Raw genomic sequence first — 12,936 nt, forward strand, 5'->3', positions numbered from 1 at the left:
TTGAAACGGGTACATTTAATTGGGAAGCTTGAGCAGTAAGGATGAGCTGAACTTTTGCTCTCCTACAGGAATATTTAGTCATGGTTTCAAAACAGACTCTAGCGTCAGCAGTTGTGCGGCGGCCAGTGAAAGCGAAGACGAATATGGAACGGACTAAATCAATAGCTCTCAGACTGAATCATTGCTCTCTACAGAACAGGAATTATTTTCTAAAAAAGGTAAAGCAGTGAAAACGGATCTTAATGAAGTTCTTGTACGGAACAGATCACTTGATTTGCCAATAATGCTCTGGTGCTGGTCATGTGGCGGTCAGAATATACGCCTTTTTTTTTGTTTCAACAAAATTAACTTACTATGTTTAAGTTTGAAAATATTTTTATAGGATTTGATGGTACTATATTACATTTATGCAGTAGTTGCAGTGGGGGTAGAAAAAGTATTTAGTCAGCCACCAATTGTGCAAATTCTCCCACTTAAAAAGATGAGAGAGGCCTGTAATTTTCATCATAGACACACCTTAACTATGAGAGGCAGAATGAGAAAAAAAATCCCATTTGTCTGATTTTAAAAGAATTTATTGCAAATTATCGTGGAAAATAAGTATTTAATCAATTACAAAAGTTAAGGCCCTTTCACACTGGACGCGATTTTGACGTGCGAATAATTCGCGCGATGGTTTTTTTTCCCGATCAGCTGTTTGTGTAATGAGCGCTTCCACACCGAACGCAAATGTGCAGAGGCGAAAAAACGACATTTATTTTTTTCGTTTCGATGTCGATGTCGATTTTTTTTTACTCTAGCGGCGACAAAAACGGTTTCAACCAATCACATAAAAGGAAACAAGGTGACGAGCTATTCAATCAACTTTAACCTTTGCCAGGTGTGGCATTTCTCATGAGATTACAACTGTAAGCTGTACAGCTGCAGCTGTGTTTGCCCACTGTATGGTACAGACAGCAATATCTTATAACCTTTTGTAAATAGTTGATTTTTTTTTTTTTTAAACATTGTGTCCACAATTATGGAAAGTGAACGTGTTGCCATCAGTAGGCTACGTCTGTGGCACTGAAATGTTTACATTATGACTCGACTGGAAACATCTGCTCGGATCGATTGATTCCCTGAAGTGTGCGGTTTGTCTCGTCAAATGCGCTGCCGTCTCTGGAGGAGATCCTCAAATCTCCCACAGACTTTAGAAAGTAAGTGCTGAACCGGCCATGATCAAGTTTTAGCTCCTGTACAAGATTAGCATCCTCCCCTTCAGACTCTCTGTTCTATAAGACTGGCTGCACCCAAAACCTTCTTCTTGGTCCTTTAAATAAAATGAAAAGCTCGTCTTCACTGAATGATGAAGTGCCCGTGTTTTCTCGGCTGTCGCCGCGAATGTTTTGGAATGTTGGAGCTCTGAAACATCGCAAATTCGTGCCGCGGCTGATGTGAATGGTTTTGACGCGAAATATTCGCATGTGAAATATTCCCTTATTCGTTACGCTTTTTCGTTACGCGTCCGGTGTGAAAGGACCTTAAATCTCAATACTTTGTTATATACCCTTTGTTGGCAATAACAGAGTCACCACAAGGGTTTTACACACAGTTGCTGGTAGTTTGGCCCATTCCTCATGCAGATCTCCTCTAGAGCAGTGATGTTTTGGGGCGGTCGCTGGGCAACACGGATTTTCAAATTCCTCCAAAGATTTTCTATGGGGTTGAGATCTGGAGACTGGCTAGGCCACTCCAGGACCTTGAAATGCTTCTTACGAAGCCACTCCTTTATTGCCCTGGCGGTGTGTTTGGGATCATTGTCACGCTGAAAGACCCAGCCACGTTTCATCTTCAATGCCCTTGCTGATAGAAGGAGATTTTTACTCAAAATCTCACGATACATGGCCTCATTCATTCTTTCCTTTAAACAGATCAGTCGTCCTGGTCCCTTTGCAGAAAAGCAGCCCCAGAGCATGATGTTTCCACCCCATGCTTCACAGTAGGTATGGTGCAACTCGGCGTTCTTTCTCCTCCAAACACGACAAGTTGAGTTTTCAAATGATTTAACATTTCTTCAGACCAGTGTTAATTTCGTTGACGAAGACTATGACGAAAAATATTCGTCAACTAACCTTTTTCACGGACGAAAACTAAATAAAAAGTCAGATATGATGACGAAGAACGTGACGAAATATAACTGGCACTTTAGTCAACGAATAAAAATGAGACGAAAATATATGGGGGGGACGAATGGAGAAGAGATTCAATCATAAATACTCTTTTTGTGGGCCGTGTTGGGTAGAAACGTAGAAATCCAATCAGAGCGAATCTTTGAGGGTAGGTTGATCTATGCAGAAGCAGCCGAGAGCCATTTAAAAAAGCCGCGGCAAATGCAAGCACAACAGCTAAACAAACGCAGCAGCAGTTACACAGAAAAGACAGAACAGAAATGTCAGAGGCACATGAGTTACATGCCAAAGCACGCACGCCAAGTTTATTTTATCAGATAAACCACCGTGTTTCCGCTAGCTGCTAAACTTGGAATAAAATAGAAGCTAAAGAAAACCACGTCTGACCTGTATTGATTAGACCAGCGGTTCCCAACCGGGGTGCCGTGTAAAACGCACTTGCACCGCGGTCCATCTTACATCTGATGATGACGCATCTTTGATATGGGTTGTAACTTGAAAATAATGCTTTATGTATGTTTCTGTCGATGGATACACGTGCTGACTCCTCAGTGATAGGCTACACTACAACAACGATGATAAAATAAAAACTGGCAAAATGGTTTCTCTTTGTAAACTGTGTTCAATGCATGCGAGTGCTGCCGTTTGTCCAGTCATTTCGCCGTCCTCACCCGGGACGGGTATATTCGCCAGAAGACGCGAATGAGAGCGCGCACGCGCTGTGTGAAGATCTGTCATCCGAGAGCGCGCACGCGTCCCACAGCGCGAACGGACAAACTCATACAAAAAGTATGTCAACATGTCCATCTTGTTAAGTATCCAAGCAGACATAGTCTGAATATGCCTTAAGTGAACTTTATACAGTCGAGAAAGACGACGCATACCCCTGTCTTAAAGGGGCAGCAACCTTTAATGTCAAAGAAAATATGAGGACTCACTGCTCTTGATTGAATAGCTTGTGTAAGTTTAATAAGGATTAATCTTTCATTTAAACAGTTAAATAAGTAGTTATTAGGGCCCAAGCCCTGAAAGGGCGCAGAGCCCTATTGTTCTTCTAAGGATTATTATTAGGGCCCAAGCCCTGAAAGGGCGCAGAGCCCTATTGTTCTTCTAAGGATTTTTTTTTTTTTTTTGTGTTATTATTATTATTATTAGGGCCCAAGCCCTGAAAGGGCGCAGAGCCCTATTGTTCTTCTAAGGATTATTATTATTATTATTATTATTATTATTATTATTATTATTATTTTAACCCGACTATTTGGGCATTTTCGAGGCGCTTCCCATGCTCGAAAACTCTTGAAACTTTGCACACGCATCAGAATGCGCGGCCATCAGGGCCGGGCTGAGGCTGGTACCCGGGCGTGGCAGGGGGGCTCTACGGCGCCCCCTAAAGTGGGGTCTGAAAACGTGGTCTATAAATCAAACACACTTTCACGTACATATATGAAACTCGTGCTCTAAGTTATGTGTCAGCCCAACAGGAAGTGAGCTATTATGGGTTGTTCGGAAAACGCATGCTCTGGAATTTGTGATACTCCTCCTAGACGATTCACCCGATCAGCACCAAACTCGGTCAGCATGAAGTCAAGACACTGAGGATGCTAAATTGCGAGCGACTTTTTAATATCTCAAACGGTTTGGCCGTGGCGAAGAGACGAATTTATGGCGAGAAAAGGGAAACAGGAAGTGTGTTATAACTTTTGCATACATTAATTCATTTTGATGAAACTTCAGCTGTGTGTTCGTTGTAAGAGGCTGATCACATGGATATGACTTTTGTAAGCCAAAGTTATAGCGCCACCAACTGGCACCAGGAAGTGTCCCTTTTTTCCAAAGTGGGGGGTTAGTTTTATCTACAGTCACCAAACTCGGTATATATATTGTACTTTTCGAGCCGGACAACTTTCTAATTTACAGTCATTAGCTCTGACCAACAGGAAGTCAGATAATTTGGTTGGAAGATAACACAAAGTGGAAAGCGAGCTCTTAGTTTTTACCTTCTCCTCAAAAGCGATTCATTCAATCTCCTCCAAACTCGGATAACATGAAGTAAATATACAGAAGATGCTAAAATGCGAACGGTTATTGGATATCTCAAACGGTTTTCCCTTAGCATAAGCCTAAAAAACACAAAATAAGCACACAAGTGCCTGGTTCATAAATAAGGCTATACTCCCACCTGCTGGTTATTCTATATATCACACTGTTTTTTTTGTTTTTTGTTTTTTCAACACTTATGTTCTCCCTTAAATGACCAGTAGAGGGCAATATTGTATAAGTTTTCAAGCAAAAAAACTTGCCTCTGTGTGTGTGTGGGTGAATGGTTTTCTAGCCTGGTGGGGACTAAAACCTGAATGCACACAGACTCATGGGGACTTCCCAATGTGTACAAAAGCTTATAAATCAGACAGAATGAGTTACTTTGAAAATGTGAAAATGCAGAAAGTTTCCTGTGATGGGCAGGGGCAGTGTAGGAGGACAGAATATATGGTTTGTACAGCATAAAAACCATTACGTCTATGCTTGAGTCCCCAAAAAGAGTGAACCAGACATGAGTCTGTGTGTGTGTGTGTGTGTGTGTGTGTGTTGGGAGGAGGGGGGGGGGGATCGGGGGGATGGGCTGAGCTTATAAGGGTTGCCTGCAGCATACTTCAGCATTACTACTGTGTGTGTGTGTGCGTGTGTGCGTGTGCGTGTGTGTGTGTGTGTGTGTGTGTGTGTGTGTGTGTGTGTGTGTGTGTGTGTGTGTGTGTGTGTGTGTGTGTTATTTTTTCTAGCCTGGTGGGGACTTCAACCTGAATGCACACAGACTCATGGGGACATGTGTCACTGATTTCTACAGTGTGTGTGTGTGTGTGTCTGTGTGTGTGTGCCACTCTTCTGTCTAAAAAGATTACCTCTCAATGCTGTGCTTTGGCCTGCATTAAAGGATAAAACATATTATTCTGGGTTTGAATAAAAAAATAAATGTATAAAACCAGTTTATTTGTAGGGCATTGACAATATTGTTTTATATAATTAGCTAAATATTTGTGTAAATACAAATAATTATTAATAAAAAATATATAAATATAAAAAAACATTACTAACAAAGGAAAAAACACATTTGAGTGTCTTTAAAAAAAAAAAAAAGTAGTGTAACTTAAAAATTAGAAGATTAATGCCTTTTGTTTAAGGACAAAAATGAGAACCAATAAGCTATTGGTTTGATTTTGTGTCTCTGTCACAACCCTTCCCCCCCCCCCCTCTCAGGATCACTCTATGTGTGTGTGTGTGTGTGTGTGGAGGGGATCTCTCTCACTCTGTGTGTGTGTGTGGGGGGGGGGTCTCTCTCACTCTCTCTCTCTGTGTGTGTGTGTGTGTGTGTGTGTGTGTGTGTGTGTGTGTGTGTGTGTGTGTGTGTGTGTGTGTGTGTGTGTGTGTCACCTTGTCTCTTGTTTTTTCATAATTTAACCCTTTCATATCATAGGCTATCACAAATATCTATCACTTTATTGTGAAAAATAAGTAAAACAAAAACATATATTATATCTTTAATTAAATACTGGTCTTGTGAACTTACAAAATTTTGAGCTGCAAAAAATACATTTGCACATAATTGAAAGTGATATCCTAAATACTTTTCTATAACATGGGCTTTAAAGAAGGTCATGTGCTGTGTTTGCAAAGATCACGTATGACACCTCTTTAAACTAATTATTTATTGATAGAATTCAAATGGATAAAAAAAATTTTTTCACATGATCTTATAAAAGTGGCTGTTTATAATAAACTTCCATAAATTATATGCACGGATATTACTCTTCCCTGACACTGATATTAAAATCATTGTTGCGGTCTCTGTGATTTGGCTTAATTTATTTTTAAGAGAAGTGTAAGGATAATACAACATCAGCATTTGGACAGTATTCTGCACTCATTTTGAAATTGACATTTGACATCATCTGACATAAAATTAATGAATAAAATGTAATTGATCTCATAGATGTGAGTGTTGTGGTTCCTGGTCATAGCGGCACCAGTTGCTGCAGTTAATGAGGGGAATTCAAATGACTTTGACATAGTCCCTTTATTTATTTTTTCCCATATTAAATGCCTATTGGCCTGCTGTGCACAGTTAAACTGATGCCACCAGGGTGGCGGTGCCACCGGCTTGGGCCCGTCATCGCTGCTCGCAGCTTTAATTATTTATTATTTTTTTACGCGACTATTTGGGCATTTTTGGGGCCCTTCCCATGCTCGAAAACTCTTGAAACTTTGCACACGCATCAGAATGCGCGGCCATCAGGGCCGGGCTGAGGCTGGGACCCGGGCGTGGCAGGGGGGCTCGACAGCGCCCCCTAAAGTGGGGTCTGAAAACGGGGTCTATAAATCAAACACACTTGCACGTACACATATGAAACTCGGTACACATATAGAGCTCATCGGGCCGAACAACTTTCGTGCTCTAAGTTATGCGTCAGCCCAACAGGAAGTGAGCTATTATGGGTTGTTCGGAAAACGCATGCTGTGGAATTTGCGATACTCCTCCTAGACGATTCACCCGATCAGCACCAAACTCGGTCAGCATGAAGTCAAGACACTGAGGATGCTAGATTGCGAGCAACTTTTTGATATCTCAAACGGTTTGGCCGTGGCGAAGAGACGAATTTATGGCGAGAAAAGGCAAACAGGAAGTGTATTATAACTTCTGCATACATTAATTCATTTTGATGAAACTTCAGCTGTGTGTTTGTTGTAAGAGGACGATCACATGGATATGACTTTTGTGAGTCAAAGTTATAGCGCCACCAACTGGCAGCAGGAAGTGTGTCACTTTCAAAAATGCTTTAAATCCCCATCTTATTTTCACCCGATTTACTTCAAACTTCATCAGTATAATGTCAAAACATGGCAGATATAGACATATAAATGGATTCCTGATTCTTGAAATACTGTTGTCATGGCAACGTGTCAAAGTCCAATAATCTTTTTAGGTGTTTTTGAGACACTTAGCATGCTTGAAATTGCATGAAACTCAACACACACATCTGACATGCTGTCCAGAAGATGCAAGCAAAGATTCAGAAACGGGCGTGGTAGAGGGGCTCAGTAGCGCCATCTTTTGTCCAAAGTGGGGGGTTAGTTTTATGTACATTCACCAAACTCGGTATATATATTGTACATTTCGAGCCGGACAACTTTCTAATTTAAAGTCATTAGCTCTGACCAACAGGAAGTCAGATAATTTGGTTGGAAGATAACAAGAAGTCGAAAGCGAGCTCTGAGTTTTTACCTTCTCCTCAAAAGCGATTCATTGAATCTCCTCCAAACTCGGACAACATGAAGTAAATATACAGAAGATGCTAAAATGCGAACGGTTATTGGATATCTCAAACGGTGTTCCCGTAGCAAAAGCCTAAAAAATACAAAATATGGACACAAGTACCTGGTTCATAAATAAGGCTATACTCCCACCTGCTGGTTATTCTATATATCACACTGTTTTTTTTTTTTTTTTTCAAAACTTATGCTCTCCCTTAAATGACCAGTAGAGGGCAATATTGTATAAGTTTTCAAGCAGAAAAACGTGCCTCTGTTTGTGTGTGTGAATGGTTTTCTAACCTGGTGGGGACTTAAACCTGAATGCACACAGACTCATGGGGACGTCCCAATGGGTACAAAAGCTTATAAATCAGACAGAATGAGTTACTTTGAAAATGTGAAAATGCAGAAAGTTTCCTGTGATGGCAGAGGCAGTGTAGGAGGACAGAATATATGGTTTGTACAGCATAAAAACCATTACGTCTATGCTTGAGTCCCCAAAAAGATGGTGAACCAGACGTGTGTGTGTGTGTGTGTGTGTGTGTGTGTGTGTGTCTGTGTGTGTCTGTGTGTGTGTGTGTGTGTGTTGGGAGGGGGGGGATGGGCTGAGCTTAGCTGATAAGGGTTGCCTGCAGCATACTTCAGCATTACTACTGTGTGTGTGTGTGTGTGTGTGTGTGTGTGTGTGTGTGTGTGTGTGTGTGTGTGTGTGTGTGTGTGTGTGTGTGTGTGTGTGTGTGTTATTTTTTCTAGCCTGGTGGGGACTTCAACCTGAATGCACACAGACTCATGGGGACACGTGTCACTGATTTCTACTGTGTGTGTGTGTGTGTGTGTGTGTGTGTGTGTGTGTGTGAGCCACTCTTCTGTCTAAAACAATTACCTGTCAATGCTGTGCTTTGGCCTGCATTAAAGGATTAAACATATTATTCTGGGTTTGAATAAAAAAATAAATGTATAAAACCAGTTTATTTGTAGGGCATTGACAATATTGTTTTATATAATTAGTTACCCCCCCCCCTCCTCAGGATCACTCTGTGTGTGTGTGTGTGTGTGTGTGTGTGTGTGTGTGTGTGTGTGTGTGTGTGTGTGTGTGGAGGGGGTCTCTCTCACTCTGTGTGTCACCTTGTCTCTTGTTTTTTTAATAATTTAACCCTTTCATATCATAGGCTATCACAAATATCTATCACTTTATTGTGAAAAATAAGTAAAACAAAAACATATATTATATCTTTAATTAAATACTGGTCTTTTGAACTTACAAAATTTTGAGCTGCAAAAAATACATTTGCACATAATTGAAAGTGATATCCTAATACTTTTAATTGTTTTCTATAACATGGGCTTTAAAGAAGGTCATGTGCTGTGTTTGCAAAGATCACGTATGACACCTCTTTAAACTAATTATTTATTAATAGAATTCAAATGAATAAAAAAATTAAATTTCACATGAATTTATAAAAGTGGCTGTTTATAATAAACTTCCATAAATTTTATGCACGCATATTACTCTTCCCTGACACTGATATTAAAATCATTGTTGCGGTCTCTGTGATTTGGCTTAATTTATTTTTAAGAGAAGTGTAAGGATAATACAACTTCAGCATTTGGACAGTATTCTGCACTCATTTTGAAATTGACATTTGAAATCATCTGACATAAAATTAATGAATAAAATGTAATTGATCTCAGAGATGTGAGTGTTGTGGTTCCTGGTCATAGCAGCACCAGTTGCTGCAGTTAATGAGGTGAATTCAAATGACTTTGACATAGTCCCTTTATTTATTTTGTCCCATATTAAATGCCTATTGGCCTTCTGCGCACAGTTAAGCTGATGCCACCGGGGTGGCGGTGCCCCCGGCTTGGGCCCGTCATCGCTGCTCGCAGCTTTAATTTTACATTTGATTATTTATTCTATTTCTCTACCTAAAACTAACGTTAGACCTACCTGAAAAACAGGAAATGCATTGTTCATTTTATCAGTATCTTTGCTTAATAGAATTTATTTATGCTACTGCTTGTATTTAAGTCATTTGCTCTTATCTTCTTTATTTTTAATAGTCCTTTATTCTGTGAACATAGCAAATACCGAACCGTACTGAAACCGTGAACCTAAAACGTTATACAAACCGACCCGTGAGACTAAGACTAAAACTCTTATGATATTTAGTCGACTAAAACTAGACTAAGACTAAAAGATTTCAGATGACTAAAATGGGACTAAAACTAAATGGTGTGTTATTCAAAAGACTAAGACTAAGACTAAATCTGAATTTGCTGTCAAAATTAACACTGCTTCAGACAAGGCTTTGTCAAGCCAAACAAAACCCATGCTGTTTCTGCATTAGTTGAATATGTGGTCAGTAAACTGTCAAATAGTGAGATGTAAGAAGATGCCATCATCCTCGTTTACTCTCGTCTAAATGAGCAGAGTACTGATCTCTCGTCAGCATGACAGCCTAATCATCTCTGTTCACACCGCTCTGATCTGGGACAGGCATCAGGTAGCCACACACAATCTGTGAAGTAACTCAACCGTGCTGGACATTTAGACAGCGTGTTTGGAAAGGACTTGGAGGCATGTCTGCCGCTGTCAAACGAGTTCACCAGGTCTTTAGAGCCGCACGACTCTGTTTTAAGACGTTAAACTCAATCTTTTAATGGTTAATCATACAGCTCTACTGTCCAGCGTCTGTGCTTCTTCACTTCCTGTTATGAGCTTCACTTATTATGATGGGAACTGTGTTGCTCATTTGACCGTCTGTGTAAGATCACTGTTTGATATTCAGCTGCTTATAGCGCCAGGGCTGCTTTTATGGCTCACTTTTCTCAGGACACGGTGTATGCGTGAGTGATTTAGAGAGAGATATTTTGGTCCATGGAGCAATCTACTGTGCTCTCCTATCAGTGTCGGAGCTGTAAATTTCGAGGATGTTCAGGAATGGTTCTGTCGAGAGTGAAGGATTGTGTGTGTGTGTGTGTGTGTGTGTGTGTGTGTGTGTGTGTGTGTGTGTGTGTGTGTGTGTGTGTGTGTGTGTGTGTGTAGGACAGCATGATGCTCTTTGATAGATTCTGTGCTCTACCTGTGAGTAAATCTTGAACACGACACCTGTTTCACTTTCTGCAGGTTGTCAAGACGCTTGTCTCATCTCGTGAATCCCACGAAAATCAGTCTAGGTCATATTTCAGGCTTTAATTAAAAGGGGAAAAAGAAGAATTTAGTGCCACTGAATTTTAAAAAATGTAAAAGATAATTCTGACTTTTTTTCCTCACAATTTTTTTTTCTTAAAATATTTGAAAAAAAAAAAAAAAAAAAAAATATATATATATATATATATATATATATATATATATATATATATATATATATATATATATATATATATATATATATATATAAAAAATATTTTTCTTCTTAAAACAACCTTCTATGGTAAATTGTTCTGAAAATAATGTGATAAAATTAAAGAAAAAGTAATGTACCTAATAGTCCTCCCTGTCTATAAGTGAAATGCATTTTCTTCTGTCTTTATTCAGATGTCTTTGTTGTTGTTGGTGGTGAAAATGGAGCTGGACATGTTTTGGGGTTTTGAGCTGTTGATTTATTTGCCCAATGAAATGACCTGATGAAATCTCTTCTCGTCAGGTATCGGGTCTATTCCTGACCCTTTAACACCATATCAGTAATTTATGAAGGAGAATATTTCTCTCAAGGTTTTCTCCATCATCAGTCCCCGCTGACACCTGAAACAGAACGATATCAGAGGAGGACATAAGTACAGAAATATTAATGACCAAACTGAATATCACACTTTCCACTGAACTAAACAAGACCAAGTCAAGTCACCTTTATTTATGACTGAATTCAGACCACAAAAATCTGGGATGGAAAAGAGCTCTTAAACTACAAAATGCACTAATGCACATGTATTGCTCCAGAAGGGCCTTTAAATGAAAACCACACATAACAAGACATTTACCTGAACTATAAATGATCTAATATTGAGTGCCATATCATTTATCTAAGGGTTGAAAGTAGTGCTGCTAACCCCCTTCCAAAAAGACAACTGCTGAATGTTGCAGTTTAAGTCTGAGGTGAAGAGCCTATGCGTTTTTCCCTCATGCTTTTCGTGTTAAACTGTGCATTATAAACTGAAGCAATAAAAATATTGAGGCATTTACATTGTTTACATGCGTCTTCCTGGTATTCAAAGCCTTTTGGCCATGTAGATAATCAAACGTGTTTTTTTAAAATAACTTTTTGTGTAGTCATGATATGGGGATGTAAAACTTTGAAAAAATATTCTGATCATGTTTAGGTAAATAAATTTAACCATTTATTAAACAAAATAAATTAAATGGAATATGAAAATGTCCACCCTGTGAGGGACGGAGTCATATGCCTAAAAGTCATTTTTTGTTTCCCTTTTAATGTACAGCATTATTGATATTTTACTATATTTTCATTCACTGAATTATTAGTAAAGTAGTATTGTTTTGCTGATTTTTTTTATTTAATTATTGATTAAAAAAACAGGGTGGACAAATTGATAACACTGTGGAAAAAATAATAACAGGGTTATAAATAAAGTGGTATAAATAATAGATGATTTCCAATTGCGTACATACAACCAGTTACACTTTTACTTTATTTTGAACTGGGTTTAGATTAGAAACAATATGCAAACAAACTTTGAAATGCACTACTACTTTAAATATAGACATACATCACTTTTACAATGTCTATGTAAACCCTGTATTTATTTAAAGGGAAAGTAGTTCAAAATAACAGGGTGGACAACATATTGAGGGACACGCTAAAAACTTTAATTATTAGTTAAATAATCAATTGTTAAAATATGTTTAATAAATAAATAAATAAAGATTAGATAGAATCCTTACTATTATACCCAACCATGTAAACAACACTTACATATATATATATAATAAGTGTTGTATTTATCATGAGAAGAGCCTCCGCCGAGTGGACAGCAGAAATGGTGATATGAGGTGGTTCAAAATGCTGTCAAATATAAAACTTCAATATGCTTACACTTCAATATTTATGACTACGTCTGTTTAAAATTTAAAGGCAAAGAGATCATGATCTTTACTGGGGACAAAAAACATCGAAACCACATCAAAAATGTAGAATTGGAATAAACTTTTCCTCCATGCAGTGCATTGGTCGAACTGTAGCCGTTCACTGTTAGCCTACATGCCAACCAATTAATGTAGCGACTTGGCGCATTTGTGGCATTTTAGTCAGAAATTATTTCCACACTATCCATTTTAAAAGCATGTGGATTTTTTATGAGCTCAGCTCCGAGTGCTGGGGGATTAATTATGACCTGTTTGTGAAAGTTGACTTACATCTCGACGAACGGACTGCTCGATCACGTGAGCCGGGCTGCAGACGCGCGTCACTGCCGCTAGAGGGCGCGAGGCGCTGAGACCGAC

General features: G+C 39.0%; 1 long non-coding RNA gene across 1 annotated transcript; it reads right to left on the reverse strand.

Annotated features, from left to right (window-relative positions):
* Nucleotides 1-9,932: 9,932 nt before the first annotated feature.
* Nucleotides 9,933-12,893, reverse strand: LOC137072901 (uncharacterized). The gene is made up of 3 exons (XR_010904703.1): nt 12,850-12,893; nt 10,960-11,220; nt 9,933-10,665 (listed from the first exon to the last, which is right to left on the reverse strand). It is a non-coding gene; the product is annotated as an uncharacterized lncRNA (long non-coding RNA).
* Nucleotides 12,894-12,936: the final 43 nt, after the last annotated feature.

This window comes from Pseudorasbora parva, chromosome 4 (assembly GCF_024679245.1).
Source record: "Pseudorasbora parva isolate DD20220531a chromosome 4, ASM2467924v1, whole genome shotgun sequence".
Classification (NCBI taxonomy): Eukaryota; Metazoa; Chordata; class Actinopteri; order Cypriniformes; family Gobionidae; genus Pseudorasbora; species Pseudorasbora parva.